We start from the raw sequence: 17,348 nt of genomic DNA on the forward strand, positions 1-17,348 counted from the left end.
TGGCTGAGCTGCACTTGGGGCTTCATCACAGACCCTGGATTACTCTGGTCCATGGTAATCTGGTATGGACAGTTAAGACCCTGTGAGTGAGTGGCTGAGCACTATCTATCTGGCTGTGATTCTCACCATTCCTGTTGGTACCACATTGAAACAACTTTCAGCTGTCCTTTCTCTATCAAGTACTCTTAAATTTTTAATTTTTTTCAATATAGGCAAGTGATACTCAAACTTCTGTCTTAAGCTCTTTTTGCCCAGGCTAGCCTCAAACTCACGGCAATCCTATTGCCTCAACCTCTCAGGTGTTAGGATTATAGGCTTGTAGCACCATGCCCATCTTTACTGAGGATCTGCAAATTGTTCACGAGGGCTATCAATATTTACCATACCAAAAGTTAGGAGACAGTCTTTCTTTTAGCACAAAGACAACAGTGCCATTCCATTACCCAACATGGCACATAACCTCCAGAAAGTTCCACTGAGAGAAAGCAAGGTGAAACAGACTGACAGCAGCTGTTATTAAAATTATCTGAACTCTTGGGATCATACTTGAGAAACATGGCTGGCAAGGAATGTCCTTAGCCTTAAGGATGTCCATATGACCTCACCCATGCCTAGCTGCCACTGACACTTAGGTCCAACCTTGTCTTGAAAGGGGCGAGAGTACTCTGGGTCTAAAGGCAGAATCAGTGGAGAATCCCCCACTCATCTAGCCCACCCCACCCACAGCACAATCCGAGGCTCTGACATGCAGAGCGTGTATCCCTGCCAGGTGCCTTAGGAACCTAAGGTTCAACCCAAATATGCTCAGCTTGCAAGGGGTAGTGCTGGGGTGCTGGATCAGATACCCTTAACGCTGCAGCTGAGGAGGGAAGTCCTGACCATGGTCACCAAGTTCCAGCAGGGGTGGCCATCATCTGTGCACAGATAGAATGGTATGACATCTAGCACTCCCTGCCTGACACCGGCTCACTCACCACTGGGGGCCCTCGTGCTCACTCTCTTGAAACCAGCATTTAAACTTGAAGTCTGCAAAGCTGGGATCTGAACCCAGGCACTTTGACTCTAGCTCCTGAGCTCCACTGCTTGTAAAAGGGGTTCCAACAGTTGTCTCCATCTGTCTCCAGGACAGGCCCTGGGGGCAAATTTATATTGGCTTAAGAAGATAGCCAGACCACAGCTGGTGGAACAATCTTCAGAGGGGATGAAAGATGGACTGTTGATAACTGCATTTGGGGCCCGGGGATGGTGTGTGGGTGAGGGGCTGAGAAGCCTAGCAAGTCAGGAGGGAGCAGCGGTCTCCAGCCCTATTTGTCCTAGGTCTGTAGGCCAGACCACCCACCACCGCTGGGAGCTGGTGCCACCTGCTGCCTTGTTGGAGAACTGCATCTTGGCTGGCCCAGCCTGGAGACTGGTTGAAGACCTTAGGACCTGGCTAACCCAAACCTACCTTCAGTGACTCAGTTCCTGGGTGACCTGTGAGGGAACATGGCCCTTTCTCTGGATAAAGATAGGCTGTCTGTGTATCTGTCCCTAGGCTCAACACAGATCTAGTGCTACTGGTTGTAAACAAGTTTTTGTGGGTGAAGTGAGCTATGCTGGCTCAATCTGAGTCCTTGTCCACATCCTCACTCTTGGAACAGACACAGAAGGGGGTTTTTAATGCTTAGGTTGGACAGACAGAGGGCTGGAGTCTCCATAGAGGTGCCCTGACCAGATGCACAACCAGAAAGGGCAAAAGCTAAATGCTGCGTGGCTCTGTTTGACTGGAATTTACAAGGCATTCGCCAAGGGTTCTTTTGTAAGAATTCACAGGGCCTCTTCTGGTGGACACAGATCTCAGGTCCAGGGTGGGGCAAAAGAGCAGACCAACTGCCCTTCTGTGGGTATACAACCTCAGCAAGTGAAAAATGAAAAGTGTTTGCGGCACTAGCCCACTGAATGGCTGTGAGTTCTGGTCCCTGCCATCCCTCTCCAGGCCAACTGTTTTTCTTGGAGGGAGCAGGGAGTCCAGGTGAGGGCTAATTAATATGCACGACCTGTGACCCCATGCAGTCACCTGCCACCCCTCCTTTCTTAAACCTAGGGTGAGACAAAGCCCTGACCCAGTACCCTTGGAGATATGTAAATGGACAGAGATAAGAAGCTTGCAGGCCCAGAAGTCACAAGGCCAGGCTTAGCTTTCTTTGCCTCCAGCTTCCTCTCGGTGTGCCACGAAAGCCGATAAGGTATTTATAAGCAACTAAATGTTGAGTGCAAATAACCCCTACTCACATATCACCCTCCTCAGTCTTGGTGGCTGAGGTGACAAAGTACAGTTTGCTTGGTTCCTTAAGGGGACAAAGCTATTGATTCCTGCAGCTGCCACAGCCTGGACACCCCACTGAGTCAGGAGCCTGGAGGACAGTCACCATAGCTGGCTCAAGGTCACACAGTGGCCAGCTGGCAGCTAGGCTGGGCCCGAGCCAGGTCCTTAGGTCTCAACCCCAACCCCCACTCCAAACCCAGAATCATATGGTGGTGGGGTAGGGGGCTAGTCTCTGCCCTGGGGCCTTACTGGGCACAGAGGAATCGTTCTTTCTGCTCACAATTCCTGCTGTTTGCCCCGTGCCAGGCTGCAGCCTCCCTCCAGCCCTGCTGACGAGGACAATCTGGTGCCAGAGTTTGACAATCTGTGTGCCTTCTGGAGGGAGGTGGCCGCCAGGGGCCCAGTTCTGAGCGGGTGGACATAAAGTCACAGTAAGCTGCCAAGGGTCCTTTAGAATACACCCCTGGTGGCTGATCAATATATAGCTGACAGACACCCCAGAATGCTTTTCATACTTGCTCTGGAGAGGGGTACACACACTCTCCTCTGTACACTGTTCCAGGGTATAGTTCTTGACCATAATCTGTACTTCCTAGCAAGCACTGGGAGCAAGAGACATGCACATAACACAGAAAGCCCCAGAAGGAAGGAGACAGGAGCTAAGAACTCCAGAAGACTAAGGAACCTCAGTTATTGATCCATGAAAACAGCCTGGATTGACTAAGTGCCTGAGGGGTATAGGGGGCAGGGCTGGGGTCTCAAGGTACATTCTTCACCATAGCATTTTAGAGTCTCTGGGTAATTAACAGTAAAACAGGTACCACTGTGATATCTACAGTACAATGCCAAGTCAATCCCAGCAGTCCAGGTTAATTGCACATTGGGGGGGGGGGGCTGTGCATGGCTGAATGGGATCCCAGATGCTAGCTTTTCCCTGACTTTCTTCTCAAAACCTTGGGCTCTCTGTACTGGAGGAACCGCCTTTTGCCATACACATAGGTTCCTGTGGGTGTGCCTCTGAAATGCTGGATGGGGCTGGGTACAGAAGAATATCTCTGAGTTTCCATATCTGTGAGATGGGTTGCTCTTCCACACTTTGTAAGGTACGAGAAGAGGTGGTAGTGAGGTGCCTGATCCTCAGCCATTCCTCCCCTCGTGTGGAGGTGAAATGAAGGCTGTTTGTTTTTTTTTTTTTTTTTTTTTTTCTTCTTCTTCTTCTCCTCAGCAGGCTATGTCCTAGGAACTGACCACTATCCAAAAGGGGCTCCAAGGCCCGACTCTCCCAGTGCAGAGCACACATTTGACAAGAGGGTTTAGTGGGTAGAAATCTTGTGCCATGTACAAGCTCTGGCAGGCAGGTAAATGCTGAAGGCTGGAGCCTGGGAGTAACCTCCCAGCCTCCTAAACTCCTAGATAAAAAGAACCTGGGATGGGATATTTCAGTTTCTAGTTAACACCCAGAGCTGGGTGGGGCATTGCTTTTCCTTACCTGGGTCCAGTGCTGGGTGGGGCCTCTTGCTGAGAGGTGGCCACAGTAGCCTCTATGTTCCTGCAGCTGAGCTTTTCCAGCCCTCTGCCCAGTCAGAAGCCAGCATGGGTCATAAACCCTGAGCCCCCGCTTAATCCACTGGTGCCAGAGTCAGCGCTGGCTGGACATGTGACCTGAGGCCCCAGGACCTGTTTGGCAGGAGCAGCAGCTGGTGGGGTGGGGCGGGGAAGGGAAGTGTCTGCCCTTTGGTTGCTTCTGGCCATTTTCCCCTGCAAGGCCCTATCACCCAGAGCCTGCTGCTGATTCTGGGACCACGGGAAGGGGAGAGACACAGGCTGGGACTGAGTACAGTCTAAGATTGCCTCATTCAGAGATGCTGAGCTGCCTAGGAGGTATCTGCTAGGGGATCTTACTGCACACAAATCTGTTTCCTGTGGGGTTGAGTCCTCCTGTGAAAGGTGGATTGTGGGTAGGACTGGATTCCTCAAATGTGTGAGAGTTCACCAAGAAAGATGAGGATGGGAACTGGAGAAAAAGGAGGAACCGAAACCATAAAATCCCTCCCAAGTCCTCATCAGAAGAGATGGAGGGGTTGCTGAGAGGGATAGATGACCTCAGGAAGGATCAGAACCAGAATTACCCAAATTCAAATTCAACAAATCAAGGAGGACATGAAAACACTAAGGCAGGGTTGACTTTAACTCTTGCTTCGCCAATGAAGAGAGGTGAACGAGTAAGAAACAAAACACATCTAATAGGGCCAAACTCATTTCTGTTTGAGTACATTGTTTCTGTGTGACAGGAATGGGAACAGGCATGGCCCCAAGCTGGGACTCAGAGCTACCAAGCAATGGTGGAACTCATCCTACACCCTCCTTTCAGACACACAGCTTTGCTCCTGTGGTGACCTCAGCTCGGACAGCAAAATCCATCACACCTACCAATCACTCCATAAATGTGGACCTGACATTGCTAATTGAACTATGAGGTTCTCGGTGGTTTCTGTCATCTCCCCCAAAGGCAGTCAGTAGCTAGAAACAACCGTAAGACACGGTGTGCTTGCACAGAACTACCCTCTTCTGTGCCTTTAGCTTGTGGTCAGTGTTGTCATCACCCCAAGGAGAAAGAAAGCCAGGCATGGTACTGCAACCTGACATCACAACGCAGGAGGTGGAAGCAGGTTATATATATATATATATATATATATATATATAGAGAGAGAGAGAGAGAGAGAGAGTGTTCTAGGCAGTCTAAGCCACACAGCAGGACCCTGTCTCAAAAAGCCAAAAATTGAAAAAATAAATGATAGATAGTCAGACAGACAGACAGAAACTGAAACAATGAAAGGCCTAGTGACTTGGGCTAAGTCATGTTCAAAGCTAGGAAACTGAGATCTGGATCTAAAACCCCACAGGATTGAGGACATGGACGGCTGTCTTCATGTCCCTGCCTCGGAAGCCTCATACACCCAAGTTCACCACCTTTCAGTCCCTCTTGTTGCTACTCATCCCCACCTCTTGTAACTTCCAAACTGTGCTGGCTACTTTTATGTCAACTTGACATAAGCTAGAATTACCAGAAAGGAGAGAGACTCAATTGAGAAAATGCCTCCATAAGACTTGGCTATAGGCAAGTCTATAGGGCATTTTCTTAATTAGTAACTGATGTTCGAGGGCCACCCTGGGCTGGTAGTCCTGGGTTCTATAAGAAAGATCAAGCAAACCATGAGAAGTAAGCCAGTAAGCAGCACTCCTCCATGGCCTCTGCATCAGCTCCTGCCTCCAGGTTCCTGTCCTGTGTGAGTTCCTGCCTTCACTACTTTTGGTGATGATGTGGAGCTGTGAGTGAAATAAACCCTTTCCTCTCCAGGTTGCTTTTGGTCATGTTTTATCACAGCAATAGTAACCCTAACTAAGACACAAACCATTCTTTCTCTTTCAGCCCTTGTCTACTGTGGGGAAGGAAGCCTGGGTGATGATAGGTTAAAATGAGGATGCTTCAGAAAAGGACTTGTACATAGGAGCAAGAAGGGCAGCTCTAGAATTGTCAGACTCTCCAAGTTCACTGGGAACAAGGGCCACCAGTTGCTGCCCCTGGATATGCTGTAAGGTACTCACTTTCCTTCCTGGTTTGTTTCAGACCAAATGCCCAGGCTAAGCCCAAAGCCTGCCCCAGATCAGTATCTGACAGACCTGCAGGTGGGAGGCCCTGATCCATGCCTTGCTACACTAAAACACCTTCAGGATTCTTGCCATCCCCTCAAGGATCCACAAAGCCCTTGGAGGAATTAAATACAAGGTACAAAACATACCATTGGTGATGGAGTCTTGGAGTTAAATAGCCGCCCCCCAGACAGGGGTGTCAAAGCTCATCTTATCTTATATACCACTAATGAAAAGGAACTTAACTACTTTCTCCGGGTGTTTCTGGGTGCAGCTCATGACAAAACTTCTATTAGCCCCAAACATTAGGGACAGGCATCTCCTGTGGAGGAAGAAATGCAGATGGGCTCCCTTCTACATAGGCAGCAGGAGCTCATCAGCCTGCACATAGTCTCCACTGTCACACTCAGCACGCAGAGACCCAGGTGGGTCAGCATGAACCTTGAGCCTCATATGTACAACCATCCTACCCCAAGGTAAGGTCCCCGAGGGAGTCCTGGCCCACGGTCTGGCAGACCACTGTGGTAACCAACACACTTTGAAAAGACCATTGGATTGGAGGTTGGAGGCAGTGGGTTCCACATTCTTCCTGTTGGTCTGCAAGGCTAACATCACTGTTTTAAGATGAAGCTTTCAGAACCATTGTGCAAACTAATAGGCTGGCCTCCAGGTTTGCAGTTGGGATGGATTCTATACCACTGAGGTCCCTGTGACCTGCCTGTCATGTAGCAGGTGCCTAAGAAATCTTTGCTGGGTTTCAACTGCGCGAGGCAGGATGGGAAGTCACACAGTTCTTCAGTTATTAAGAACTTGCCTGCTCACTGTCTGGCATCCCCAGCTGGCTCTTGCTGTGATAGCCTGGAGCTATGAGACTGAGAGCCAATGTACCAACATCAGCCTAAGGTCACTGTATCCTGCCATAGCAATGACGGTGCCCTGCAAAGGACTCAGCAGAAGAGGCAAAAGTGACAATGAAGAGAACACAGAGGAATAACCAGCTTCTAGATGGCAGGAATAGGGGGCTCATTCCTGCAGGAGCCAAACCGGGGGTGTGTGAGGGGGGCATCAGAAGATACTGCCCCCAACAGAATCACATACTGTGCTGTGCTGAGAGATGACCACAAGAACTGTTCCTGTCTAGGAACACTTAGGAGCTTAGATATACTACATGCTAGTGTCAGAAGGTTGGCACAAAGGTTAGCTGAAGACAAGTAGGATCAACTTTCCAGCCACAGCCTTGTTTACTTTCAGACACTGGGGAAGTAGCCTGTCACAGGATGGCAGGCAGAGCAGAGCTGGGCAGGGCAGCCATAGCAGTGAGTGCTATGGGCCCTTTAAGCAGCCTTGAGTCTAGTGGCAACTTTAGTCATAAGACCTAAGATTACTTAATGTTTTCAAGCTGCAGGAGTCCCTTACAAAGGGGAGCACTGGTCCTTTATTCCTCCATTGCACAGACTTCTCTGGTGACCTCCCATCTCATGGCACCTTCCCCACACACCAGCTACCCAAGAACACCTGAGGTGCTTGGGAGACAGGTGCAGGCAGGTCCCTAAACCCTGAATGTGCTGTGTGACCTTGGACATGTCCCTGCCTCTCTGTGTCAGACTCTTGGGTACTCTCTCCAGCGCAATACTCAGTGGCAGGACTGTGGGCACTGTGGCACACTGAACCACCTCTTATCCTGTCTTTTCCAGCATTGGGGATGGAGGGGGCAGGGGATGCATCTGGTTTTCAAATTCAACTCCTGGGTTTTTATGGGCAAGTGAGTTTAGAGGCCTAGTCACCTTGCCAGTCCATGAGGAGCAGAGCACAGTGCTGGGGGCAGGGAAGGGTGACTAGAAGGCCATGCTGGTGCCTCCTCTGGAGTTGGAGAGGAGCTATACTGACCGGTCGGTATGAGCACAGGCAGATGCTGGCCATGAAGTGAGACAGTGGCTCAGCAATGTGCACAGCCAGACTCCTAATCGGACCACCAGGTAGGAACTGAGCATGCTCAGAGCAACACACACAACTGACCAGGCAGTGCCTACTGCTGTCCTTGGGAGGCTCATGAAGTGGACAGAGCCAGGGGAGAGGACACCCATTGTCATCTATCTGCTCAGTTTGCTCCAGTGACAGATCAGCTGTGACAGTTTACAGCTTGGCAATTTGGAGTGGGTACTACCCAGTAGAAACATGGAAGGGGGTTTTCCCTAGAACTCCTGGAGGTGTGGGAGGTCCTTGTACACCTCTGCTGAGCAAGCTTGCCAAGGCACAGAGTAAGGACAGCTGCTGTGGTTAGGGTGGGAGTGGGATTTCTCACACCGAGCCTCACCCTAAGGTCCCAAGCCCAAGCTGTTAGAAAAGAATGGAGTTTCCTTTACCAGCCCCCAGCAAATCTCACAACCCTATACTACAGACTGCCTCTTGTCACGTAGAGGTTTCACTGTGTACTGCCCCCTAAGCCTTGACCCTTGAACTGATTTCACTGGGAGGGACCTACCAGGAAGACCCCCGAGACCGAGATCCAGCAGGAGGGGCTGCCCGAGGCCACACAAGCAGGTCCAATTTTGGATCAGGTCATTCTAGTCCAGGCTGCTCAGTCTGAACTAAGCTTTCACCCACTCCGGGCGAGTCCAGTGTGAGGCAAATTCCTGAGATGCTTCTAACTCCCTCCTGCCCGCAGGCTCCGGACTGGGAAGCGCTGGCGGGGTTTCTCCAGGTGGAGGAGGGGGGAGGGGAGAGGCGGCAAGGGTCACAGGGCGACCCCCGGGCTCTGTCCCAGCACAGCAGGAGGCACCGCATTGGCGTGGAAGGCGCCCGCCCCCACCCAGATCGCCGGCACCCCGCTGCACCGTCCGCAGAGCGCAGAAGCTGTTCGGTCGCGTCCTCCGCGCGTCCCAGGGGCCGCCCCACACCGCCCCGCTTGCAAGGCCGGTGGCGCTGGGTCCCCAGAGTCTGCAAGCCCGCACCGCGCGCGCGCGCGAAATCACCGCGGCTCCACTAGCCCGCCGGGGTCCGCATAGCCCGGCCCTGAGAGGGGGGTTCGAGCCCAGCCCGCCTGCTCCTACCTCTCGGTGCCCGCAGCCGCCGAGCGCGCGCCGACCCGCCGAGAGCGCGGCCCTTACGCGTCGGGCCGGCGGGGCGCGGGGTCCAGGGGCGCACAGAACCGGAGCCTGACCCCGCGCCCCCGCCCGACGTGACCTTGGCGGGGGTCCTCTTTTTGCCTGGCCTCAGTTTCCCCCTTCCGAAGGTGTGTGTGTGTGCGCGCGCGCGCGCGTGTGTGTGTGTGTGTGTGTGTCGGGGGGGCGGGGAGGACGGGTGCCGCCCCAACCAACGACGTCACCGGAGCCCGGGCGAGTGGAGGGCGCTGGAGGCCTCGGGGCCGCCGCAGCGGATAGGCCAGGTGGCCAGGCACGCAGAAAACCGGCGCGAAGTCGTCGGTACGGCGGCACCTTGCCTTTCTCTTACGAACCTCAAGATCCCCCAAATCAACACCCAGCCAAAAAGCAGCCGGGGCCCACACTCCCTGGTCCTCCCAAGGAGAGCCGCATCCTCTGCGACCAGTGTTCCTCCTCCCGCACTTGTCCGCAGTTCGCTGAGACAGTCCAGGGAGGACAAGCCACTGGCTCCGAGTCGCACTGTGTCCGGACTGCTGAGGTTTATCCGGGCACCACGCCCCTATACGACCCCATACTATTCGGTTGGGCGAAAGGAGGACGAAGGATCCTGGACTGAAGGCTACGTCCCTTATCCTTCTAGCGCAATGGACTCGCCATACTGTGACTGGCCTCAATTAGCCTGGCAACTGTCTTTGAGAATGGGTTAGGGGAGTCTGCACCAGGAACCCTAAGTTTGAGAAAGAAATAGACTGGATAGGGGAGCTGGGCCTGGAGGGGATAGGAACAGGGAAGGTGGATGCACAGGGCTGTGCCTAAGAAAAAATACAAGGATGAGAAAACCTTGTCAGCCGGTACAGTGGAGAACGGAGGCATGGGGAGCACACAGCAGACCACCCTGAAAAAGGGGCTGTCCTTCCTAGGCAGAGTCCCCACACCTCCCACCAGGTGGAGCAAGGGCGCCAGGAGAGGACGCAGCATCCAAGCAGCGCCCCCTGGTGCCTAGATACGGCGAGGCACGAGGCTGGAAGGACTGGGTCGCCGTGGTCCAGCCTGGAGGAAACTGGGGGAGTGATGTCATGTGTGAGCAGATGGGGCTGGGTAGGCTGCCATTAGGCTGTGTTGACCTTGGACAAGGCGCTTTCCTCTTTTAGAGCTCTTTTATACCCTGATTTTTTAAAAAATTTATTGAGACAGTGTCTCACTCTAGTCCAAGCTTGCATGGAACTATGTAGCCCACACTAGTCTTGAACTCATGACAAGCTTGCCTAGCCTTCCAAGTTCTGTGATTACAGATATTAGCTCCCATGCTAACACCCAACTCTTTAACAATTTTCTGAATCTTAAAATATTGGGTATTGATAAAAAAAGCTAAGGGGCAGTCTAGATCCTGGTATGTCTTTCCTGCCCCCAACAATCATAAACCTAGACCTCGTGGCCCACTCCTGCCAACCTTGGTACCTGGGAGATTACTTTTGAGACCTTTCCCCACCTAAAAGTAAACTCATGGCACCTTGCTAGTGCCCACTGCAGGGCATTAGGATGGGCTCACAGGCCAAGGTGTGAGTCTTACCCTCCCCCATACCTAGTTATAGCTTTGCACATTGTTAGAGCAATGGGTTATTGTTTTAGTTTAAGGCAATGGAGCCTGTGCTAGACTGGGACATCCTTAGAAGATCAAGCTAACCTCAAACTCACAGAGATTTTCCTGCTTCTGCCTCTCAAGTTTTGGGGTTAAAGGTATGTACCCCCATGCCCAGCCTACTATACTAGTTTTAAAACATATTTTTAAAAGCAGCCCTTCCAGGAGGAAGATTCTTATGTAGTTTTTATAACTAATATTGCTGGTGTGGAGATCAGTTACGGGGCTGGTAGGAAGGCAGGTGATAGAAGATAGGCTAACTAGGTCTGAGGCAGCTGTGTGACCTCAGCCAGGTCCCATCACATCTCAGAGCCTCATATGTGCTGTAAGCTGGAACTGATGAAATCCCCATGCCTCCTTCAAAGCTGCTGAGCAGGTCGGCTGCACTGATGTGTGGAAGGTGTGCAAAGGGCACCGTACAGAAGCTTCATTCCCAGAAGCCAAGAAAGCAAATGTTGATGTATTGAACTATATAAAATTAGACTATATAAATGGAATCAGAATACCACAAACAAGGTAAAAAAAGACAAATGGCACCCTGAAACAATGTCTGCCGCACATAGCACAAGTTAATGAGGAAAATGAGAAAAAAGTTAATTTCCCTAACACAGAAAGTGCTCCTTCCAATCGATAGGATGACTAACCCATTAGAAAACAGCCAAGGCTATGAAAGCCACTCAGGAAAAATATTCACTCCTGCTTGTAATTAAATGCACATTAGAGAAATGCAATCAAAACTTAATTCAACTCACTTGCTTAAAAAAAAAAAAAAAAACCTATTTGGGGGGTGGAAAATGGTTCAGTGGTTAAGAACACTTGCTGTTCTTACAGAGGACCCAAGTTTGGTTTTCAGCACCCACATTTATCCTTTCCTTGTCTTTGTGTCTCACAAAGTCAAGTATATTCAGTCCCCAAGCTATGTTTCAACTTACATTTCCCTCACTTTACAATGGTGTCATGCACTCAGTGATATGTAGGTGAACACACTCCAGACTTGAGTTTTGATCTTTCCCTGAGCTAGTGAGATGCAGTCTGACCATCTTCCAATATGTTGGGATGAGGCAGTGAACATGTGTCCCACGAGGGTCTGCGGACAGGACACCAGCCCGCTCTATACAACGGGTGCTGCCCAGCTGGGGAGTCAGTCAGCAGATATATTGAATGAATTTTCCACCAAACATTTTCAGTTCATGATGGGTTTGTTGGATCTTAAATGTCCCTGCACCCCCAAGGTCTGTGTGAAAAAGCTTTGGCCTCTAGGGTGGCAGTATTGGAAGGTGGCTGAACCTCTACTCTTTGTATCTTCTTTCTCAGGCCTTGACTAGTAGCTGCTTCTGCCTCCTGATCTTGCCATGATGAGCTGCGCTTTCATGGTGCCAAGCAACCACAGACAGAAACCTCTACAACTATAAGCCAAAACAAGATATTGGTTACAGTACTGGAGGGCTGGCCTACATGCTAATGTTAAGTATTTGTACCTTTGGAGGTAAGGGGGGGGCACAGAAGATCTGCTGGTCCCTTAATATACTACCTCCGACAAGGATGAGCCAGAGAAGGCACAGCAACACCCTGGGAAGGGCAAGGAGAGCTGGGAACAGGAAAGAGGAAGACTGGCCTTCCACTGAAACATTCTACTTACACATGCGTGAGTTTATGTATAAATGTATGCACACACCTATATGTATAAGTATATATATCTCACTATATACCTGTATTACTGTTTTGTTTTGCTTTTTATCTTCTGTGTAGCCCTGGCTGTCCTCAAACTCAGAGATCTGCCTGCCTGTGCCTCCCAAGTACTGGGATTAAAGGCATGCACTACTACACCTAACTTGGATATATTGCTGCCTTGTTTGTTTGTTTTTAATCTGTTTGCAAATGATAAAATTCTGGGGCTGGAAAGACAACTCAGTGCTATTGAAGAGGATTTGGGTTTAATTCACAGCACCCACATAGGGGCTCACAACTGTCCTAACTCCAGTCCAAGAAGATCCATGAGTGCCAGGCATACACATAGTGCACATATATGCATGTAAGCAAACACTGATACACATAAAATAAATGTAAAGATTTATGAAGAAAATAACAATTTCTGATGTTGGGAGGTATGGTGCCTAGGACCTGCTCTGACACAGACTTAAGATGATTGCCTACGTGACCTCAGTATGGAGGGTGCTCCTTCTGAACCCTACAGTTTCCTCTACCAAGTGAGCAGGAAGCATAAGACAGATGCCCACCTCACATTGTCAGTCCAGAACCTTCTCAGCAGAAGAGCTAACTGGGTGTTGAAAGAGCCCTAGAGGAAATGAGGACAGCAGAGCTAAGGGTCAAGGGACCCAAGGGACCCAAGTGATTTTTGAGATCCCCCAGCTCCCTCAGGGACACTCCTATCTGCTTTTCCCATGTCCATATCCTGCCTGGAAATACTTATTTCATGTTTCCTGTCTGGGGTTACCCTGACAACAGCTCTGTCATCTGTCTGGGTTGGAGGTCAGTCCTGTGGCATGGGACAGATGATCAATCTGTAGATACCACGTGGGTCTGAGAGGTTTGGGGCAGAGCCTCATGTTGGGCAACCAAACCTACTCACTCAGAGAGTGACCCAGCCTGGGTCCTCTCTTGCCTGGCTCCTTCTATGTACAGAGGAAGTTGGGGAACGGATGAGAGAAAAACCACAAGACACAAAATAATGTGCTCACAACAGTGCAGATGCTAGTAGCACAGGAAGTGTGTGTAGCAGAAGTCATCCCATCCCTCATCTCCCACCCCCTCCCTCTCACCTTTCCATCATCAGCAAGCACATCTGTGCCTTCTTCCTGTAGTTAAAACAAGGCACTCTGCAACCAGACAGCCATGGCCTGTACTTTCCAGCCCCAGTCTACCCTTTTAGCTTCTTCTTCTATCCAGTATTGTCCCTTATGTAGAGCAATTTTCAAAAACTGACTCCATCCTATCCCTCTCCTGCTCAGAACTCCTCTACAGCTCCCTGTGCCCTTGAGATAAAGCAGTTCCTCACCCAGCCCCATCTCCAGCAGCTTCTCGACAGTCAGGCTAAACTTAATGGCTCTGAGCATATACTGCTGTGCCTTGCCACCATGTGTTTGACCTTTGCAGTCTTCTGTTTTATTCCATATGCAAATAAAGTCTTCAAATCAACAATAGAAATGACGATTCAAAAAGTTTTAAAGTCTAGTTCACATAAATAGCTCAGAGAACAAAAATGCAAATAACTTATAAACATACATCCACACATACAACTTCATCAATAAAGACGGAGACTGCACAATGGTGACATACTGTTAGCTTCTGGCACATGCACAAAACTTCCTAAATGTTTGTTAGCTGTGTCCAAACCCATTAGATCCATTTCCAAAGGTATCATCTCCTCTACACATCATTTTCTGGGCCCCTTCTGTGCCCAGCACTTCTAGTACACGGATTTGGGCAGAAGGTCTACAGATGATAGCTACCAAGAACAGGAGCTAGGCAGCCACACTGACCAGCTGAGGGTCTGCTCACATGATAAAGGGCTCTGGGGCTAGGAAAGCACCCTATTCATCCTGCACAAACCCTGCAAAGCTGGTCTTAGAGAGGGCAGCAGTGAAGTTGGGGCAAGGGTGTAGGGCTTGTGGCTGCAGCAGGAGTCAGGTTCAGGGGCTGCTGTGCTTGGGAGAAGAGGCGATGCTGAGGTAGGGAGAGAAGCAGCACCTGGACGGAGGGCAAAGGGGCAGACACGGTCATGTGCTTGCAGCACGCAGGACTTTCTGTTACTTGGTACCTATGCTCTGTCCTCACAGAGCTCCTAGATGGTGCCCCCACATACACCCACAGAGGACAGGGGCTTTCCTAACTAGGTTCTTTTTATCACTCTTTGGCCTCCCTGTTCATTTGGGGCACAGTGAATACCATGGTGTGGGACACTTCCCTTCCCTAGTCTGAACCTCTACCTTCCAGCTAGCTCTCTGCCATGGGATTTTCAAATGTAAGAATGTGGTCTGTGAAGCCTCACTTGAATAAGCGTCACTTCCAATGTTTAGCCCCGACACACTGGAGGGTCCTGTGATAGGCATGTGTTCAGAACAAGGGTAACAAGACTATGAGGGAGGGTTCTGGGCTAGACCCAGGGCCTCTTACATGCTAGGCAAGCATTTTGCCCTGAGATATACCCCCAGCCTTCCAAACTCTTTTTATTTTCTTTTTTTCTGGAGAGTCATCTAGATACCCTCTTAAAATGGGGGTGGGGGTAGCACTATGAAAATAGCATTTAAAAATATATGGCCAGGCCAGTAGTGTGGCTCAGTAGGATGTTGCTTGCCTAGCACACAGAAAGTTCTTGTTCCATACTCTGTCAAAAAAAAATTTTTTTAATTAAAAAAAGAAAGCCAGACTGCTAGTGCAAACCTATAAGCCCAGCCACTCAGCTCAGCAGGCTGGGGTAGGAAGGTCTCATGGTCAAGGACTGCCTGGACTACTGGGTAAGTGAGGGTAAGCCTGAGCACTTCAGTAAGGACTGCCTGGGCTGCTGGGTAAGTGAGGATAAGCCTGAGCACTTCAGTGTGTCCTTGTGTCCAAATAAAAAGGGGGTTCAGTGGCAGTGTACTTGCCTAGCATCTTCCAGTCTGCTCAGCTCCTAGTACTGGGAGAACAAAAAACCTGAGCACTGTAAAGTGAGGTGTGGCTTTGACAAGGTGCTGAGGTAATTCCTTGGCCTTTGCTTCTTCCCCGTGACAGCTGGCTGTCTCTATGCAATAGGACACTTTGATCGCTGACCTCCTACTGCCCGTGTCTGGCTCAACACAAAGATCTGAATGGAAGACAGACAGCTCCAAAACTCTTAGGTAAATCACAGGACTGGTGAGAGTTAGGCCACCATTTCTTGCACAGCACTAAAATGCAAAGGATAAAATAAAAATCAGTAAATCACAATGAGAAACTTTTGCATATCAAAAAAGGCCATCAAAAAAGTGAGAAGGGCTAGAGAAATGGTTCAATGGTTAAGACCTTGGCTGCTCTTCCAGAGGACCAGGGTTCAATTCCCAGCAACCACATGGTGGCTTATAACCCTCTATACTGGGATCTGATGCCCTCTTCTGGCATGCAGGTATACATGGGGGGGGGGAGGGGAGGAACACACATAAGCACGTGTGTGAGCACACACACACACACACACACACACACACACACAAAATCTTTTTTTTTAAAAAAAAGGAAACAAAGAAAAGAAAGTGAGAAGAGCCAGGGATGGTGGTGCACACCTTTACTCCCAGCACTTAAGGCAGAGGCAGGTGGATCTCTGCGAATTCCAGGCCTGCCTGGTCTATACAGTGCATTCCAAGACAGTCAGGGCTATGTAGAGAGATCTTGTCTCAAACCATCCCTCAAAAGTGAGACAATTCCTACTCACAGGAAAAGATAGCTGTGAGGCTTGTAACCACTGTGAAGTGCTTATATTTGGAGCGTAAAGAAAACTAATGATTCAATGAGATAATAAAAACCAGGATCAGAGTTGGAGAGCTACTTCCCCCACAGGAGAAATATGAGGCCTGTGGATGTAGGAAAAGACCCCCCAACATCATTGATCGAAGAGGACATGCAAATCAAAGACACAGAGGGCAGCCCTTCACACCAAAGAGGTTGCTGGAATTTCTGTGGATGAGAGCTAATGTTGGTGAAGACACAAAGCACACCCTCAATGGCACAGTGTAGTGGGGGTGGGAAGGGGCCTCCGCTCTGGAGAACAGCTTGCCTATTTTTTCTAACCTAACCCAAGACTACATTCATAGTTGGCTGTTTGAGAAATGGAAGCTGTGTGTCCATACACAAGTGTTGGCAAAAACCCATAGCAGCATCATTTCTAAATGTCCAAAATGACAACTACCAGTGTGCGTCTTATAGGGACCAGGCAAGCCAGAAATGGACAGTAGACTGTTACTCAGCAACACATGGTAGACATGATATAGCCCTTAAATCTACACCAAGACAGCAAAAGCCACACATCACAGGTTTCTACCCATAGAAGATCCTTCTAAGGCAACTCTACAGAGACAAGGGGGCTCTGTAGAGTACCAATGATGTGTGGGAGGCAAGAGAGTGGAGTGGAATGACTTCAAATAATGCTGTGGTGCTGGTTACTCAACATGGACAATATGCTAATATTGTGGAGGTACACATTTACAGTGGCTGTGTTTCATAGCATATACACTGCCCTTCAATGAAGACTTCAGAAAACACACAGACTCAAAAAAATGCAAGAATTAGATGGATCCGGGAATGGTGGCAGAACCTTTGATCCAGCACTTGGGAAGTGGAGGCAGGAGGGTCAAGAGCTCAAAGTCATCCTCAGCTAAGAGAGTTCAAGGCCAGCCTGGGCTACATGAGATCCTGTCTCAGAAATTAAAAGGAAGGGAGGGGAGGGGAGGGGAAAGAGAAGGAAGGAAGGGTTTGATGTAAAGAACCTGATTAGGGCAAATGTCAAAATAAAAACATGACTTTTATAAACTTCATTTGGACTGTGGTGATGTGGAACTGTTGAATATCTTATTCTTTTTTTTTGTTTTTTTTGTTTTTTGTTTTTCGAGACAGGGTTTCTCTATGTAGCCCTGGCTGTCCTAGAACTCACTCTGTAAACCAGGCTGGCCTCGAACTCAGAAAT

General features: G+C 49.7%; 1 protein-coding gene across 8 annotated transcripts in view; it reads right to left on the bottom strand.

Moving 5' to 3' along the window:
• Iqsec1 (IQ motif and Sec7 domain 1) overlaps nt 1-17,348 on the bottom strand; it is a 329,946-nt gene that overhangs the window by 65,918 nt on the left and 246,680 nt on the right. Inside the window, exon 1 of one of the 8 annotated variants that reach the window (XM_029535253.1) lies at nt 9,007-9,215. The exons of the other annotated variants lie outside the window; for them this stretch is intronic. The gene's annotated coding sequence lies outside the window, so the exon portion shown is untranslated. Of the gene's footprint in view, nt 1-9,006; nt 9,216-17,348 lie in introns of those variants that run through there. 8 annotated transcript variants of the gene reach the window in all.

This window comes from Mus pahari, chromosome 2 (assembly GCF_900095145.1).
Source record: "Mus pahari chromosome 2, PAHARI_EIJ_v1.1, whole genome shotgun sequence".
In the NCBI taxonomy this organism is placed as follows: Eukaryota; Metazoa; Chordata; class Mammalia; order Rodentia; family Muridae; genus Mus; species Mus pahari.